Source organism: Schistocerca gregaria, chromosome 3 (genome assembly GCF_023897955.1).
Source record: "Schistocerca gregaria isolate iqSchGreg1 chromosome 3, iqSchGreg1.2, whole genome shotgun sequence".
NCBI lineage: Eukaryota > Metazoa > Arthropoda > Insecta > Orthoptera > Acrididae > Schistocerca > Schistocerca gregaria.
Genome location: NC_064922.1, coordinates 804,233,505 through 804,254,168, shown reverse-complemented (window position 1 = coordinate 804,254,168; position 20,664 = coordinate 804,233,505).

Below are 20,664 nucleotides of genomic sequence, written 5' to 3'. Positions count from 1 at the left end.
AAGCAAGAGACTGTGCTGCGGTGCGTAAGGTATTAGCTTGATCTCCCCTGGAGGTTCCAGTCAGCTTTCTTAATATGTTATTTCGCTTTTTTATCTTTTGACTGGTTATTTATAGGTGTTTTTTATACGGTAGTGACCGGTCAAGAGTGATTCCTAGATATTTTGGATTTCTGTTGTGCGTCAATCGCTCATTGCAGAATGTTACATGTAACTCTCGTCTTGCTCCGTGATTGTTCAGGTGGAATACTCTTACCTAAGTTTTATTTGGATTTGGGCAGAGTCTCCATTTCATATAATACTGGTTAAGAAGTTGAAGGTCCGTTTACAGAGTAACTTCCCCCTCTTCGAATGTCTTGCTCTGAGTGGCTATTGCAATGTCATCTGCATAGCAGAATTTTTGCGATTTAGTTGCTGGCATGTCACTCGTGTACAGGTTGAAGAGAAGGGGAGCCAACACCGATCCCTGTGGAAGCTCATTGTTTATTGAGTAGGATTTACTCGTAGATTGGCCTACGATCACTCTGAAGTAGCGATTTTTCAACATTTTTTTCCAGAAGCTTAGTTGTCTTGCATTGTGATCTGAGTCTATATCTGCTCCTGGGTACGCCTTACAATCCAGAATCTGTTTTCGGTATCTCTATCTGATCATGATGTAATCTAACTGAAATCTCCCCATATCACCTGGCCTTTTCCAAGTATACCACCTACTCGTGTGATTATTGAACAGAATATTCGCTATTACTAGTTGAAATTTATTATGGAACTCAATTAGTCTTTCTCCTCTCTCATTCCTTGTCCGAAGCCCGTATTCTTCTGTAACCTTTTCCTCCACTCCTTCCCCTACAACTGCATTCCATTCCCCCATGACTATTAGATTTTCATCTCCCTTTGCGTATTGTATCATCCTTCCAATATCGTCATATACTTTCTCTATCTCCTCATCTTCAGCTTGCATCGTCGGCATGTATACCTTACTATCGTTGTTGGTGTTTGTTTGCTGTCGATCTTGATAACATTATCATTGTCAGTGAACTGTTCACAGTAACACACCCTCTGCCCTACCTTCCTATTTTAACGAATCCTACTCCTGTTATACCATTTTCCACTGCTGTTGATATCACTCCATACTCATCTGACCAGAAATCTTTGTCTTCTTTACATTTCACTTCACTAACCCCTACTGTATCTAGACTGATCCTTTGCATTTACCTTTTCAGATTTTCTAGCTTCCCTACCACATTCAAGCTTCTGACATTGTACACTCCGACACATGGAACTTTATCCTTTCGTTGATTATTCATGTTTTTTCTCATGGCCACCTCCATCTTGGCAGACCCCTCCTTGAATCCGAATTGTGGCCTATTCCGCCAATGGAGACATAATGATAACCCTTTTTCAGTTACAGGGCTCATGTGCTGTAGATGAACGTAATGTGACTTTAAGACAGTGGTGTCCATTGCCTTCTGCATCCTCATGCCGTTGATCGCTGCTAATTATCCCACCTTTGCGGGCAGTTTCCCACTCCAAGGGCAAGAGAATGCCTTGAACCTCTGTCGCCCCCCCACCACTTTGGCCAGGCCGTTAGGAGAATGAGGGTGACTTCTTATGCCGGAAGTCTTCGGCCGGCAATGTTGATTATTAATCAAAATTTAAGCAGCGGTGGGATTCGAACTCAGGACTGACGACGTTTCGATTATGAGTCAAAGACATTACCCCCTTTCTCTTCTATATCTCATTTTTGTTCTACATTGTTCGTTGAGGACATCCGATGACAGCCGTTTGGTTTGTTCGTTGATCCGTTCACTCAGCTTTTTTTTATTAGAGAGGGTAGCTTGTCCTCTGGCCGAACACGCTGAGCTACCGTGCCGGCACCCCTAGACTGTGACTAGCTATCAGAGCACCATCTGTGTGTAACCTTTAATCGGGAATTCTAGCATCCAGAGGGCTCAGTGTGATGCAAACGTCTGAAACAAGTAGCTAGCCATGCCACAGCGACGCATTCGTACTTCTAACAGCCAAGTGCGAGAGCTCCATAAGGGTCAAATTGTGGCTCTATGAGTGGCGGGATGGTCCTTTCAGAGACCCGCCGTATAGGCTGGAAGTATTGCGTCAGTTGTCAACGAATCACGTGAACATTCTCACACACATAGACGAGGTACTGGATATCCATGCAGCACAGACGCCCACCAGGAACGTCGTAATTTATGGGCAGCATTGGCATATGTTACCGCTACCATTGCATTCAGAGTGCTTCAAATCACAGCGTTGTCAACGCGAACTGTTACGACAGTGCTACTGTAGGCACGCACACCTCTAGCCCGTACTCCACTCAACGTCACAGCATCGAAGTGCGCGGCATGACTGGTGCAGTTAGAAGGAACGGCGCGCTGCGGTCTTCAACAATGAAAGCAGATTCTGCTTGCACGCAAGTGATGGTCGTTTGCGCGTACGATGTGGACCTGGTTAGCGTCGTTTCGCGGAGTGCTTTCGTCCAAGTCACACTGACCCCAAACCGGACCCTTTGGTCTGGTGTACGGTAAGCTACAACCCTCGTTCATCTTTGGTGATTCTCGAGGGGACGCTAACAAACACTTGGTATGTGCCGAATGTCATTAGACCAGTTCTTTTGCCATTCTTGCAAACAAGTAAGTGGCGTGTTGCTCCAACAGGATAATGCTCGCCCACACATTGTCTGTGAAACTCAACGCGCTCTGGAAGATGTGCAGCAACTTATCTGACCAGCACGAGCTCCGGTCTTATCTTCACTCGAGCGCGTGTTGCAGTGGCTCGTGCAACTCGGCGATCAACAACTTACAGTACAGGTCGAGCAGGCGTGGAATAATCTATCCCTGGACAGTATTCGCCCTCTGGATGAGCGACTGTATGCCAGAGACAGCACCTGCATTGCCGCGTTTGGAGGCCATACTACGCACTAATTTCGGTGTTTCAGCATGGGTCGATACCTGGTATCTCAGAACAACTTGTTCTGTAAATGTAATCATTTCATGTAATCTATATCCACTGTTGCAACAATAAATCTTGAGTGAATTTTAAGCGTCTGAAAGCCTGTACTAATTTTTTTACGGCTGTGTATTTATGCAATTTGTTTTAAAAGTAGTAATTATTTCTCTGTGCTGTTGATAGTTACATCATTGTTCTAAGAGTTGACCTTGGGAAACGTTCTGTAGCAACGCATCATTCTCCCATCCTGTACACAAATGCTCATGCCGCTGGTGTAAGCTGGCGGCTATACACAGTCCGCCAAGACGCCCAAGCAAGTGCTGAGGGTCGCACTAACGGAAGCTTACTTTGCGGGACTTTCTTACAAGCCGTGTGTTGAGTTGTTCCACGAGAGCTTCCTTAATGTCCTTATTCCAGGGAAAATAACAGTTTATGACATTTTGAAAGATTTTCGTGAAACAGGATCTGGTAATGAAAGGTTTCAAAGCCGTTAGTGATGTGTTAAAGCCGGAACCTACGGAGCGTGTCTCTGCTGTGACCTCCCAGTAAATTACTTCCTCGGTTGTCTCAAGAGACTGCAACATCTTATTGAACCATTCAGAGTTCGAGTTGTTCAAAAGCTGCGTCCTTTAGATTCAGAAAAGCGTGTCTCTCGCCTGTTGTCAGTGATTGAAGAAATCCACACTTAGCGATGTGAATAACAAGCAGAACAATACGTTTTCAGTGACGAAACATGGTTTTATTTAAACATATATGTTAACAGCCAAAACACTCGCGTTTGGATTGCCAATAATCCTGACACATTGTGTGAGACACAAGTTCACCCACAAAAAAACGGAGAATTGTGTGTCATATCTTCAGTTGTTTATGCAGACATCGTAAATCCATATACAGCGTGTTTCACTAAATGTGTTTGTCTCTGTAAGTTACAAAGTAATAGGCGACGGAAATATTTATTGCGGTAGGTCGCCATAAGAAACGTTACCCTATCTGTGGAGCTATGAAGTAGTTTATTGTGTTATTATACAAAGAGTTATAGTAAAAATATATTTTTTTGAAAAATGGAACAATAGATGTTTCTGTCATGCACTGGAATCAGTAACACCAGCTGTGTATACATCAGTTCAAATTACATTCCTATCACTTTTAGTTGGGGAGCTACAACCCTTCATATGTTCAGGGGCAGATACCACACAAGCTGCGCATAACGCATTGCGCCTTCTAAATGTGATGCGGCCGAGTTGTAACGTCGCCGGTGTCACGGAGCGAGAAGCTTCCTAGGTGCGCTGTTAGACTGCCGACTGTCGCCGCACACGGCCGTATACCCGACAGTTTGAGCCACACAAACAAACGGGGCTCAATATATCACAGTTACTGTCATCGGATGAAGATGGCATACACGAACGAGTACGTTGACATGTTGCTAATGCTCGGTGAGTGTCGACACGATGCCACTGAAGCAGCCATGGCATACGCTGTGAGATATCCTAGGCAAAGAGCTCCGGCAGCCATTACGACCTTACGTGCCGACCGACGACTTCGGCAGCTTGGTAATGCGCCGCAAGCACAGACGAAGAACTGCAAGAAGTGAGGAGACGGAGGTGTTTGTTTTAGCTGCAGTGCACCACGATCCTCATGTCAGCTTACGAGTCGTTGCTGCAGTCACTCTTGTCAGTCTCACATCTGTTAGGCGTATAGTACACGGCCACAGGTTTCACCCGTACCGCCTGTCACTGAGCCAGGAGCTGCATGGCAACGATTTCCGTGAGTGAGTTACATCCTGTGAATGTGCCATGCGTAATTTCACGCTGGAGTCTTTACAAGGTGTATGTTCTCTGATGAGTCCACGTTCACAAATTATGGTGCAGTGAATCGCCATAACGTGCACTACTGGGACGCAGACAATCCTCGGTGGCGACGATCTGTCGACCGTCAACGTACGTGGTCTATCAATGTGTGGTGTGGAATCCTTGGGGATGAAATCATCGCTCCACACTACTTCCCAGGTACTCTGACAGGTGAGCTATATCGCGCGTTTATAGTCGACAGTTGGGGTGGTGTGGATGCAGCACGATCGTCACACAGCCCATCTGCGCGTGCTGTTGTGAAAGAACTAAATAACAGGTTTTGCAGGAAGGTGTTTGGAGCGCCATGTTCGTCATTCATGGCTCGCAAGGTCGCCCGATTGAACACCACTAGATTTCTTTGGGTATATCTAAATGATCGTGTTTATGTCACTGAGCCCACGTCCCCAGATGATTAAAAACGGCACATCGAGGACGCATGTTGCTCCGCGACACCGGCGATGTTACATCTTGTCCGCAGATCCTTTAGAAGGCGCATTGCATTGTGCATTCAGGAACATGGACACACATTTGAACATCTCATTTAAATCAACTTCCCACAGCCAGAACATCCCTCACCCATCAAACAGCCATGTATTATCTACAGGGTGTGGTATCTGACCCTGAAACTTTGAAGGGTTGTAGCTCCCAACTAAAAGTGACATGAATGTAATTTAAATTGATGTATACACAGCTGGTGTTACTGATTCCACTGCATGGTAGAAACTTGTACCATTTAAAAAATTACACCTTTTTGTTGCAACTCTTTGGGTAATAACACAATAAACTATGTTCATAGCTCCGCAAACAGTGTAACGTTTCTTATGGTGACTACCGCAACCTGGCAGAAACCTGGTAGAAAATCCGAAGAGATTCTGGACGTACGTGATGTAGGTAGCGGCAAGAAATAATCAGTGCCTTCTCTGCACGATAGCAATGAAGATACTATCGAAGACAGTGCTGCCAAAGCTGAGTTACTAAAAACAGCCTTCAGAAATGCCTTCACAAAAGAAGACGAAGTAAATATTCCAGAATTCGAATCGAGAACAGCTGCCAACATGAGTAACGTAGAAGTAAATATCTTCGGAGTGGTGAAGCAAATTAAATCACTTAATAAAAGCAAGTCTTCTGGTCCAGACTGTATACCAATTAGGTTCCTTTCGGAGTATGCTGATGCATTAGTTCCATACTTAACAATCCTATACAACCGTTCGCTCGACGATAGATCCGTATTCAAAGACTGGAAAGTAGTAGGAGTAATCCACTAAATTACAGGCCCATATCGTCAACGTCGATATGCAGCAGGATTTTAGAACACATATTGTTTTCGAACATAATGAATTACCTCGAAGAAAATGGTCTATTGACGCACAGTCAACATGGGTTTAGAAAACATCGTTCTTGTGAAACACAACTAGGTCTTTATTCACATGAAGTGCTGAGTGCTATTGACTAGGGATTTCAGATCCATTCCGTATTTCTGGATTTCCGGAAGGCTTTTGACACTGTACCACACAAGCGGCTCGTAGTGAAATTGCGTGCTTATGGAATATCGTCTCAGTTATGTGACTGGATCTGTGATTTCCTGTCAGAGATGTCGCAGTTCGTAGTAATTGACGGAAAGTCATCGAGTAAAACAGAAGTGATTTCTGGCGTTCCCCTAGGTAGTGTTATAGGCCCTTTGCTGTTCCTTATCTATATTAACGATTTGGGAGGCAATCTGAGCAGCCGTCTTCGGTTGTTTGCAGATGATGGTGTCGTTTATCGACTAATAAAGTCATCAGAAGATCAAAACAAACTACAAAACCATTTAGAAGAAATATCGGAATGGTGCGAAAAGCGGCAGTTGACCTTAAATAACGGAAAGTGTGAGGTCATCCACATAAATGCTAAAAGGAATCCGTTAAACTTCGGTTACACGTTAAATCAGTCTAATCTAAAAGCCGTAAATTCAACTAAATACCTGGGTATTACAATTACGAACAACTTAAATTGGAAGGAACACATAAAAAATGTTGTGGGGAAGGCTAACCAAAGACTGCGTTTCATTCGTAGGACACTTACAAAATGTAACAGATCTACTAAGGAGACTGTCTACACTACGCTTGTCCGTCCTTTTTTATGCTGATGCGCGGTGTAGGATCCTTACCAGATAGAACTGACGGAGTACATCGAAAAAGTTGGAAGCAAGGCTTCACGTTTTGTATTATAGCGAAATATGGGAGAGAGTGTCACAGAAATAATACAGGATTTGGGATAGACATCATTAAAAGAAAGGCGTTTTTCGTTGCGATGGAATTTTCTCACTAAATTCCAATCACCAACTTTCTCCTCTGAATGCGAAAATATTTTGTTGACACCGACTTACATAGGGAGGAACGATCACCAAGATAAAATAAGGGAAATCAGAGCTCGTACGGAAAGATATAGGTGTTCATTCTTTCCGCACGCTATACGAGATTGGAATAATAGAGAATTGTGAAGGTGGTTCGATTAACCCTCTGCCAGGCACTTAAATGTGATTTGCGGAGTATCCATGTAGACGTAGAATAAATATTTCCGTCGCCTATTACTCCGCAACTTACAGAGGCAACACATTAAGTGAAACACCCTGCATATCCACGCTGGAAATCAATGAACGTTATAGCTGGTTTCATTAAGACAGTGAAACGCATCACACATCCAATGTAACGATGATGATGCTTAATGAGTTCTTCGATGATCGATTAATCTCTAAAAATCTATGTCTCCCACGCTCAGCCGACCAGACTCCCCCAAATTTCTTTCTGTGGTGTCATCTTGAGAAGAAGGTGTACTCCAATAATCCGAGAAAGCTGCAAGATTTAAGGGCTATCTTTAGCGCTTCTGTAAGAGAAGTCACAGTCGATGTACTGAGAGGGGTATCTGCAAAAATGTGCCGTCGAGGCGATGTGTGTTGACTACAAACTGGAGGACAATTTCAGCATCTAAGCTGCGCAACAAAATTAAAGGATCACATTTTAGAAACCCCTTAGTTCTCACGCTTTGTGACCCTTACGGATTCAATTAGGCCTAAAGGTGCGTGCAAACTTAAATTTGGCCTAAAGGTGCGTACAACCTTCTTCCCTTATGGTGCAGAAGTGCGTCACCTCTTGACGTCACCTTCGGTCTCGACGGCGCTTCAAACAGCAGCATGTCAACCGGTAACCCTTTCGACCCTCACGTAAACCCAATGGCCAACCGCCCGCCGGAGAGGCCGCGCGGTTATAGGCGCTACGATCTGGAACCGCGCGACCACGACGGTCGCAGGTTCGAATCCTGCCTCGGGCATGGATGTGTGATGTCCTTAGGTTAGTTAGTTTTAAGTAGTTCTAAGTTCTAGGGGACTGATAACCTCAGACGTTAAGTCCCATAGTGCTCAGAGCCATTTGCCACCCAATGGCCAGCCATCAGGCGCAAGATCAGCAGTCTGGCGGCGAAAGAACAGAAGCGAAGCGTGCATACAGGCGCCTGGGACTCCCGTTACGGGTTCTATCTGTACAGGCAAATTTTTAAAATTCTCAGTGAGGGTGGGTAGGTACCACCGAAAGCTTTGCGGAACTGGCGGTAGGGTGGGAGGAAGAGGAGGTGGGGCTGGGCGATCCTTAGAGGGACCCCTTGCTGCTTTATTTAAGCTCGTGTCAATATCGCATCTCCCTATGATCACGTCACAGGAGGACACAAAATACGAGCTATGAAACAGCATAAGCATCTTTTTTTACTTCCGGTCAGATTCAAATTTCGTCGAATTGGTTTGAACGGCCCCTACTGGTACACGAGAGCAAATACTGCAGTCGCACGGCGCTCGAAACGGGTGACATCACTTTCGACCAGGATGCAGCACCACGAAGTCCTTAGTGAAGGGTTAAAACGCCCAAGGGTCTGAGGTGCGTCATAGGTTGTGAAGAACGTCTTCTTGTTGCACATCGCAGTGCAAACTGCCGTTTTTGACGGCGAAATGTGTGGGAATCAACGCTCCAAGGAAAGGGGTGGTTTTATTGACGTCTTTTATGCTACCCCCTGCGGCCTTTCCGTGCCGATTCTGAGTGTCGGTGTGTCTGGAATGTTTTCCTGGAAGACTGATAAGAAAACCAACTGATTTCAAGGCAGGGTGTCGCGATTCTGAGCTCCATCGCGGAGGCGTCAAAAGAAGGGGCGAAATGTGGATAAGAAGGGGTGTGGCGACCTGCCTATCGTGTGACACGCCCACGGAGGCGCTGGGAAAAATTGTGACGAAATTTGGTGCCGACGTGACGACATTAACCAGTCTTACACGTCTCATGAGCTTCTGAGCTCTGCCCTTCTTTAGCAAGTGTCGACTCCTTGCTGTTTAAAGCGTCGTCGATCCCGAGGGTAATGTCGTAGGGTGCTGCGCTTTTGTACCTTTTGCACCTTTGAGCCAAATACCAAACTTAAGGGTCGCAGTGAATGGCAAATACAGGGTTTCAGAAGAGTCATCCATTAATTCTGTTCCACAGTTGGTGTAAAGGTATTTAAATGCTTTAACCCTTTCAGGCACATAACAAAACTAAAATGCTAGTGATTAAAATTTGAGGATTGTCAGACCATTGCTACTGAGACTGTTTGAATCACCTCTTTTCATTTTCTTGTCTGGAGGGAATGTCTTTGGGATGTTTTTACGATTGGTGTGTAATGTTCCACATGATCTGATATTTCGTAAACCAAGGGAATAATGAAAACATGGAGAGTTAAAAAGTTATCTACGTAAATTTCACATCCCATTCCGGATAGTGATTTTGTCAGTTGCAGAACTACTGACTCACCAAGCTCTACTTCAGAACCCGAGTTTTTTTTTTTTTTTTTTTTTGCCAATGTATAAAACACACTCAAATAGGTAGCCAGTTTCCGAATCACATCTGCACCACATTTTGAAACACCATTTGACTGGCTTATTTTTGACATACTGTCGCGTAATATTATGTCCTTTGAATCTGATCATATGCTCATCTACAGATTGAGCCCTAGTTGCACTAAGAGATTCCTGTAAGATTTTGTTCAAATGGGTAATTACAGGTCTCACTTTATATGTGCGGTCTTCCTTTATTGACTGATCTGCATAGTTGACAAATGTAAGTATTTTCGAATCTCTTCAAAACGAGGTAGTGGTATAATCTGAGCTATATAAGGAACACCTAAATCTGCTTCAGTTGCTCATTAGCTTCTAAATGCAGGCAAAATATGGTACCCCATTACCAGGTTCATACCAAGAAATGCCTTGATTTTATCTTCATTTGTGCTGAATGCGTTGCCTGATTGTTCTGCATACCGAATACTTACAGGAATTAATATATCATGCACCAAATCTTTTAGGACAACAGTGGAAGAAAAAATTTCAAATGGCTGTGGCATTTCACGATTTTCACTGATACTAAAAAAGCACTTTCCCAAATTAATTATTCATGTTATCACTGAACTGTCTTGGTTGGTAAGTTCTGGACCATTTAAATTCTCGTAAATCTGGAAGGGAAACAGGTACCTAAGCATTTAGTTCTGATATTTCGTCTGTATGCCTTCTTTTGCTAGGTGGGCTACGTATTTCTTTTTCAGTATCTTCTATAATAACATGTTCTCTTTCATCTTACATAAGAAGAATTTTATCTTCTTCATCCAGTAACAGATTATCTTCGTCATCACTACTGCAAGCCCCCAAAATATGCATAACACTTTCATCAATGATGAAAAATTCTCTTTTTCTGGAGCACATTACCTAAAAGCAGATTTGAAATTATACCAGTACAAATTTTCAACCGAATTTTAAATACCACTCTGCTCTTTTTTTTACGTAATAGTAACGATTTCATGACATTCAAAAACAAGTCCCAAAGAATGAAAATAAAGATTTCCACTGAAGAAATACAGTTATTTTCTAAATGAATGTTCTGTAGTAAAAGAGAAATTTACTTGACTATACTTTCAAGCTTTGACAGTAAGGCAGAGAACACAATACGCACACGATAAGTGCCTGCTCGAAGTGAGAACTACCAACAATAACCGACTAATGGTAGTTATAGTAATTGTTGCCGCCAAAGATGTATAACATTAAAGAAAACAAATATCTCTGCTTCAAGTAGAGTATCTGCAGCACATCAACTGCGATTACAGTCCAACTAGTAAGGTGATTTATGTGTGGGACCAATGTGTGCAATGTACGTGGAAGGTTTAAATCATACCGATAAAGAATATGATAAATAAATGTTTTAGTTCCGACTTATCTGAATCACCCTATATAATGATTCTGCCCACATCTCGTGGTCGTGCGGTAGCGCTCTCGCTTCCCACGCCCGGGTTCCTGGGTTCGATTGCCGGCGGGGTCAGGGATTTTCTCTGCTTCGTGATGGTTCGGTGTTGTGTGATGTCCTTAGGTTAGTTAGGTTTAAGTAGTTCTAAGTTCTAGGGGACTGATGACCATAGATGTTAAATCCCATAGTTCTCAGAGCCATTTGAACCATTTTTTTTTAATAATGATTCTATACATGTCAGTCTGCTTTTACTGTGGATAATCAGTGCTGTAAAAAAAGGCAACGAGTTTTAATTTCAAGGTGATACATACGTCAAAAGATATTTCAAAATCGAGGACAGAAGCACAAACACTTAAACTACAGGATGGGGCAAATAAAAGCGGCCCGGTCGAGTGGATACGTTCGTACGTGAATGTTTGCATATAACCACATCCCGTTATGCGTATACCATGCTGAGAAGTTTAATGCTGTCCAGAGTGCAAGCAAAGCGTGCCATGCAATGCTTAATCCGAAAATGGCGTCAGAGAGTATCTGTTTTGACGTTGTAAAAAAAAAAAAAAAAAAAAAAAAAAAAAATAAAAAAAAAAAAAAACGATACCGAAACGTGTCCGCACACCAGAAAATGCTGCAGAGTCCTACCAAATCAACCTGATGCCTGTCGCAAGAGACTGCATATCACTTCGAGCATGCGGACGAATATTCTACCTGGACCCGCAATTAATGACTTAGAGATGGACCTGTACTTTGTTTCTGATGAAGCATGGTTTCACCTGAGTGGTTATACCTGTTCCTAAACTCACAGGTTCTGTGCAGCGGGGAATCCACGTAACTCCACGAAACAGTGTTGCATGATCAGAAGTTTGGGGTCTGATGTGTGGAGTCTGCACGCCGCATTGTTGGTCCCATCTTCTTTCATCGCACGCTGACTTCGGCGCGTTACATCGTCAACATTTTGAAACCATTTTTGGCAGCATTAACCGAGGAGGAAAAGACCTACAGTTACTTCCAACACTGTGGAACAACTGCCCATGCAGCCGGACCTAGATGGCCATCAGTGTCACCTGGTCTACCAGTGTGCGATTACTTTGTGTGCGGAGCCCTCAAGTATATGGTATATAGCAACAACCCTCGTAGTATTGATGAACTGCAGCAGGACATTTCGGATGAGTCTGCAGGAATTCAAGAGTCCAGCTTCTATCCACCTTCAGCAACTTGTTGACCTCGGCCAAAAAGTGCCAAGAGATGAATCGTGGTCACTTCCAACGCCTTCCAAATTTAGGTTAGTTGTGTATTTCCTTTCCTCTGCGGTATTTCTTTATACCTAGAGCTTTCATTTGCCCCACCCTGTATCAGTCTGACACCAAAGCATTTATTCACCACACAGAGCCAGGACCAGTCATGATGGAGCAGCATAATAATGATACGTAAGTAGGCGAGGGAAAGACTATCTTAGGCTACGAATTGTTTTACATTTTATAGTTTCATTGAAATGGCGTTATGAAAGTGAAGGCTCACATGATCCAAGACGTTTTATGGTCTAGTAAAATGTGCCGTAAAATCGACTCGCTAATGAAGTTCCACCAAGAAAATGCAGATTTAAGCTACGAAACCTCCAATATTTTGCCATAAACTAATCACACGAAACTGTGAAATTTTTGTCGCTCTTCTATGTAATCACGCTCTTGGATTACCCATTTTACACAATGTAGGTACAACTGACGCCGACGTCGCAAGCTGAAGATGAAGAGATAAGGAAGTATATGAAGATATTGAAAGAGAGATACAGTACGCAAAGGGAGACGAAAATCTAATAGTCATTGGCGACTGGAATGCAGCTGTAGGGGAAGGAGTAGAAGAAACGGTTACAGGAGAATATGGGCTTGGGACAAGGAATGAGAAAGGAGAAAGACTAATTGGGTTGTGTAAAGAGTTTTAGCTAGTAATAACGAATACTCTGTTCAAGAATCACAAGAGGAGGAGGTATACTTGGGAAAGGCCAGGTAATACGGGGAGATTACAGTTAGATTACATCGTGGTCAGACAGAGATACCGAAATTAGATACTAGATTGTAAGACGTACCCATAAGCAGATGTAGACTCAGATCCCAATGTAGTAGTGCTGGAGAGTTGGCTGAAGTCTAAGACATTAGTCAGGAGATCAATGTGCAAAGAACTGGGATACAGAAGTACTAAGGAAAGACAAGATTCGGTTGAAGTTACCTAAGGCTATAGATTCAGCAATAAAGAATACCTCAATAGGCAATACAGTTGAAGAGGAACGGACCTCTCTAAAAATGGCCATTACAGAAGGTGGGAAGAGACACATAGGTACAAAGATGGTAACTGCGAAAAAGCCGTGGGTAACAGAAGAAATATTTCTTATGATCGATGAAAGGAGGAAGTACAAGAATTTTCTGGAAAACTCAGGAATACAGAAATACAAGTCGCTGAGGAATGAAATAAACAGGAATCGCAGGGAAGCTAAGACGAAATTTCTGCATGAAAAACGCGAAGAAATCGAAAAAGAAAAGATTGCTGGAAAAACAGACTCAGCTTACAGGAAAGTCAAAACAATCTTCGGTGACATTAAAAGCAAGTGTGAAAAATTAAGAGTGCAACCGGAATTCCACTGTTATGTGCAGGGGAGAGAGCGGATGGGTGGAAAGAGTACATTGAAGGCCTATATGAGGAGGAAAATTTCTATGATGTGTTAGAACAGGAAACAGGAGTCGATTTAGAAGAGATAGGGGATCCAGCATTAGAATCAGAATTTACAAGATCTTTGGAGAACTTAAGGTCAAATAAGACACAAGCGAGCGATAATATTCCACCAGAATTTCCAAAATCAATAGGGGAAGTGACAACAAAACGGCTATTCAGTTGATGTGTATAATGTATGAATAAGGCGGCATACTATATGACTTTCGGGAAAATACTATTCACACAATTCCAAAAGCTGGAAGAGCTGACATGTGCGGGAATTATCGCACAATCAGCTTAACAGCACATGCAACGAAGAAGGAAATTGAGATGACCATCAATTTGGCTTTAGAAAAGGTAAAGGTACGAGAGAGGCAATTGTGTTGTCGCACTTAAAAATGGAAGCAAGATTAAAGAAAAATCAAGTCACCTTCATAGGATTTATTGACATGGTAAAAGTCTTCGACAATGTAAAATGGTGCAAGATGTTCGAAATTCTGAGACGAATAGGGATAAGTTATGGGGAGAGACGGGTATTATGCAATATGTACAAGAACCAAGAGGGAATAACAAGAGTGGACGACGAAGAACGGAGTGCTCAGATTAAAAAGGGTGTAAGACAGGGATGCAGTCCTTGGCCCCTGTTGAATCGGTACATCGAAGGAGCGATGATGGAAATAAAAGAAAGGTTCAGGAGTAGAAATAAAATTCAAGGTGAAACGATATCTATGATACAATTATCTGATGACATTGCTATCCTGAGTGAAAGCGACGAGGAATGCTGAATGGAATGAACCATCTAATGAGTGCAGAATATGGACTGAGAGTAAATCTAAGTAAGACGAAAGTAATGCGAAGTAGCAGAAATGAGAACAGTGAGAAACTTGACATCAGGATTGATGACATGGGAATTCTGCTACCTAGGCAGTAAAATAACCAATGACTGTCGGAGCAAGGAGGACATCAAAAGCAGACTAGTAGTGGCTGAAAATGTTCAAATGTGTGTGAATTCCTAAGGGACCAAACTGCTTAGGTCATAGGTCCCTAGACATACAAACCACTTAAACTAACTTACGCTAAGAACAACAAACACACACACACACACACACACACACACACACACACACACACACACACACACAAACACGCAGGAGGGAGCACTCAAACCTCCGGCGGGAGGGGCAACGCAGTCCGTTACATGACGCCTCAAACCGCGCGGCCACTCCGCGTGGCTACTAGCAGTGGCATAAAGGGCATTCCTGGCCAATAGAAACCTACTCGTATCAATCATAGTCCTTAATCTGAGAAAGAAATTTTTGAGAATGTTCGTCTGGAATACAGCATTGTATGGTAGTGAAACATGGACTGTGGGAAAACCGGAACAGAAGAGAATCGAAGCATTTGAGATGTGATGTTACAGACGAATGTTGAAAATTAGGTGGACTGATAAAGGAAGGAATGATGAGGGTCTGCGAAGAATCGGAGAGCAAAGGAATACGTGGAAAACACTGATAAGGAAAAGGGACATGATGATAGGGCATGTGAAGTCATGAGGGAATGACTTCCATGGTACTAGAGGGAACGGTAGAGGGAAAAAGCTGTAGAGGAAGACTGAGGTTGGAATACATTCAGTTAATAATTGGGGACATAGGTTGCAAGTGCTACTCTGTGATGAAGGGATTGGCACAGAAGAATAATTAGTGGCCTGATCGCATTAGACCAGTCAGAAGTCTGATGACCCAAAAAACAAAACAAAAACAGGTGATACCACTCGGGCGCTTCTTTTGCAAGCCGGTTTGACTACTGGAAAAGTTGCTGACATAATGGCGGCATGCCTAGTGAACGTGTGACTAAGCAGAGTTTCTTTCATCGTTGAGGAAGCCAAAAGTCGCTAGGAGCCATGTCAGGTGAACAGGGAACATGAAAAATCACTTCAAAGATGTTGTCACGAAGAAACTACAGCTTCACTTTCGCTCGAAGGCCTGGTGCGTTGTTTTAGCGAATAAGCACACATGGTGCATTTTCCGGCAATGCATGAAGACGCTTGTTCTTCAATACATCTTGGTAGGCTGCACCTGTCACCAAAGTGTCCTTTGGCACGCAATTAGTAAGGATTGCGCCATCGCTGTCCCAGAACATGGTCATAATTACTTTCTCAGCATTGGCGCTAAGCCGAAATTTTTTTGCTGGCGCTGAGTGCGTGTGCTTCCATTGAGCTGACTGGCACATCGTTTCACCAATGAAAAAGAGCATGCGTTTCTCATACATCGATGAAAAGAAAATCATATTTGTGCCGTCATTATGCATTGACGTTGTCTGGCAAAATGCCAACCACGCAGCCTTCTAGTTGTCCGTCAGCATTCATGGCACCCACCTGTAAGACACCACAAATTTTCAGGTCTTTATGCAGTATTGTGTGCACAGATTCAACGGAAATGCCACCTTTGGAGACGATGTATTGCACACTCATTCAGAGATCTTACAAAACAACTTTCTGCATCCCCTCGGTCACGTTGTCACACGGCGTTCTGCTCTCTTGGAACGCTCATCACCAAGTGCAACTCGACTGGCGGTTAATTTCCACTGGTGTCACACCACGAAAATGGAGAAAACAAGCGATTGCATACTGTTCTTGTAATGAAAATGTCGGCTTTTTAAGTTATCAAAAACAGTCCTCACTATCTTCACTTATGCTAGAGGTCTGTGGGCCGTACAGTGCTGCCACGTCTGTAACTCATTCACAACGAGTGCATCCGTATTTTACTAGTCTACGGTGGTGCCGGTGGACGGGGGAGGGGATTTTCGTTGAACTCATAGCTGTTTGTGTTCCTTAATGTCTGCCCAAGTAAATGTCATAAAGCATTTTCTCTGAAGCTATTGTTTACTGAATATTGTAGAACCTTTAATGTCACTAAACTTACCCTTAGAAAGAGAAAAAAATAAACTTTTATTATGAGCTCAACAACTCCCTCTATAGGTTTCCATCGTACAGAAAATTTTTCTATGTAATATTTCTTATTTCCCACCTCTACAACAATGCAAATCTAAGTTTCTTGCTGGTTGGCATTCTTGATGTTCTCAATAATCAGTTTATTTTCAGGGGAAGCTGTTGTTGGTGGCATGTGCTCCTATTTATTTTGTATAATTTCAAAGAGTTAGTTAAGTTCCCTGCTGTTCACATCGAGACTTGGAAACGTCTAAGAGAATGTGCGAATCATCTTTAGAAAGAGTTCTGAGACAAATTCTAGGTAAAGTTTTTAACTCAGGGAGTGAAAATGAAGACGAGGAAGGTGTTATGGAGTTTGATCCAGATCAGGGAAATGATGTCAACGTTAGAGACGATGGAGTCGATGAAGGTAACCTAACTTCAGATAGTAACAATTCTTTCAGTGTACACGATCTCACTTCAAACCTAATGGGTTGAGATAACTGTTACTTCTACTAATGAGAAAGAATTGTATGCTTTTACTGATATAATACTGATATAATAGGTTAATAGGACAGTTCTGTCAAAGTACACGATCTAATGCTAAACCTAATGGGTCGGCCTGTTTCCAAGCGTACCATGGCAAAATATCGTTTCAAGGAATTTATTAGAATAATTGGATCTGATGACAGCACTACCCGCCAGTGAAGAAAGGAGGCAGGCAAGTTCACAGCAAGTGAACGATAAGCTTCTACTTGTGTATAAACTAGGTGTGCACCTTAGCGTTGATGAAATACTCAGCTTGTTTAGAGGACGCTGTCCCTTCAAAATATGTGTGGAGGAGAAACCGGGCAACTATGGCATCATTATATGCACGAGATCACACGAAACAGACAGATACGTCATGAGTATGGAACCCTATGCACGTGAAGTACACAGTTTTTCCACCGGAGAACGTGGTTCAGCAGCTGTCATTAAACGTCTGGCACTACCTGTAAAAACTGCTAGTCGAAATATTACTGCAGACCGACACTACACATCGGTGGATTTGACGGAAGATCTACACCTTGACTACCAAATTACTACAGTATGAACTCTGTAATCAAACAGGAGCAATATTCCAGAGCACAAAGCACTCCGTCTTCAGGCCACAAGTGGCCCATCGGGACCATCCGACCGCCGTGTCATCCTGAGTTGAGGATGCGGGTAGGAGGGGCGTGTGGTCAGCACACCGTTCTCCCGGTCGTTCTGATGGTTTTCTTTGACCGGAGCCGCTACGATTCGGTCGAGTAACTCCTCAATTGGCATCACGAGGCTGAGTGCACCGCTAAAAATGGCAACAGCGCATGGCGGCCTAAATGGTCACCCATCCAATTGCCGACCACGCCCGACAGCGCTTAACTTCGGCGATCTCACGGGAACCGGTGTATCCACTGCGGCAAGGCCGTTGCAATATTCCAGACGTGCTGAAGACTACGTCAAATCGAGAGCTACATTTGTCAGTATTCTTCTTCACAGACTCTGCAACAGGTAGGCCACCAGTTACTTTCGTATCCTACATAGTAAAAACAAATCAAGTTAAAAGTTGCTGATGTTATCAACAATGCAACAAGCCAAAGGCACTGACGAAGGGGAGGAGAATGAAGTACATATAAGTACTTATTATAATTCCGCTAAAGGTGGAATTAATACTGTTGACCAAATGGCAGCAAGAGGGCAACAAGGAGATTATCTCTACCAGTATTTCACTCTCTCATTGATATCTGTGCTATCAAAGCAATCCCCATATTCATCCAGCAACATCCAAGATGGAATGAGAGGAAACACAAGAAACGTAAACTTTTTCTTCTGCAACCTGGGTCTGAACTAGTTGAATCGCAGGTTAACAGAAATAAGTAGCAATGTAAGAGGGTTATCTAACCAAATTTTTCAGTCAATGAAAAGTATTCTACAAACGAAAATCAAAGAAGTGACTACACATGTAAATCAGCCTCCAACATGGAAATGTCGGTTTTATGTTTGTGTAAAAGAATCTAAAACAATGAAGCAGAAGTACAACAATCTAAGTAAACCAAAACAGTATTGTGGACAATGTGACAATCATGTACGTAAAACATATTCAGAAAGAACTGTGAAGTGCGTCTGTTGCCTTGATATTGTGGATTCGGAGCAGATTGTGTAATAAATCAACACATTTGCTTCTTGTAACGTAATATGCCAATTTTTATTGGCTCAGTCCGAGAGTTTTGGCTATTGAAACATTTGTAAGCTATTTTCGTCGGTAAAATTCATAAACCTTTTGGAAAGTTGAAATTTTTTATCAGTAGACTGTTTTAATATTTGCGGGTTCGCCGAAGCCCCTCTTTGGCCTTCATGTCACAAAAAAAGCTAAGGAGTCCTAGATTTAAAACAACATGCATATTTATGTCTGTTTCCAGTCAAGAGAAAAAGAATCGGACATCTTATAACTTGAACTGCCTAAGCTGTATGTATGATGTTGTGTAGCAAATCTGTAGTTACTCACTCACTTCTCTGGCTAAACGGTTAATGCCAAAGCCCAACAAATTAAGAAAAAACTTGAATATATCTTTTATTTTTAAAAGAACTTCCAAGACACTATATAACGAACTACTTTAATGCATACTGGAAATCAGCAGAGAAAGCATTTCATAGAGAATCATTGGAGTTTGGCTCTGTTTCGACCGTCGAAAAATTCGTTAGATACTTTGGAACAGATAATTGTGTTAAGATATTTTTATACAGAGGCTAGAAGAGTGGTCGTAGTAAATGTTTGTAATAGTCGGTCCTCTAAACTTGACTTACAGATGATTCGTCTGTCGATGTTGTAAAGTTACTAGCACAAAAAGGTTTAAGATTTTATTAAATTACTAATCAGCTCAGTTAAGAGCAGTGGCTCACAGTATTCAGTGGAATTTGATTGTAGCGGAACAAACTAACAGTAACAATAAATGGTTATTATCAGACAATTAAATCAATTTCCTGATTCGTACCGAATTTCGCTTTGGGAGAGGAGAGGAGGAAGAGGTCTACCAAACGGCACGCTACCGGGGTGTAACGACAGTGATGCATAAACAGTGCTGCTTGTACTTTTTCTGAGTTACTGAAAGTTTTGAAAATGATCTTAATGCTTCCTTTAATGTCAAGAAGAATGCTACTACTTATCACTGACAAGGGTGAAACCCATAAAGAACACAATGAATGAAGGATCATTAGCAGCATATTTTATGGCAATAAAAGAATAGCTGTGATCAGAAACATTTTGTCGCAGAATGAAATTCATATACCTTTAGACAAGGTGTGTATTTATTTCTGCAGCTCCTCTTTATGTAAATCCTGATGACCTCAAATTTTATAATTATTTTCATCGACAGATGTTATTTTCTTTAGAAACGAAAAGCCCTTGCTTTTATTTCTCATATCTTCAGGTTAATAGTTTTGACTGTGTCTCCCAGCTTATTTGCAGGTTATTGCAACATTATTCATCACATACCGTCACGTTCTAATTGTGTTATAAATGTTCGAATACGTGTTTTCCAATCTGTAATAGGTATAGGTTTGTAATGGGTGTAGAAAATTGGTTCGTTCTTCTCCGCATCGCTGCACGCCCAAGAGCAATTTCCATTCTCATATATGGGCTACAATATTGCGCCGCTGTCAAATGAGGGTTGTTCGTGATCTGACCATCACGTCCTCATCTCTTCGGTGTCACGTTTATGACCTAATTATCCTTACTGCTCCGCAACAACCATATAAACACAATATTACGACATACTGTTTACCCACCGATATAATCTTCGCCGAGCAACGTACACCGACCAATATAAACCTTCAGCACGCTTAATTTGTAAGGTGTGCTGTGGACGATGTAGTTCCAGGCGAATAAGTAGTGACAAAAACCGGACGTTAATGGTTTTTTTGCTGTCCATGCACGAAA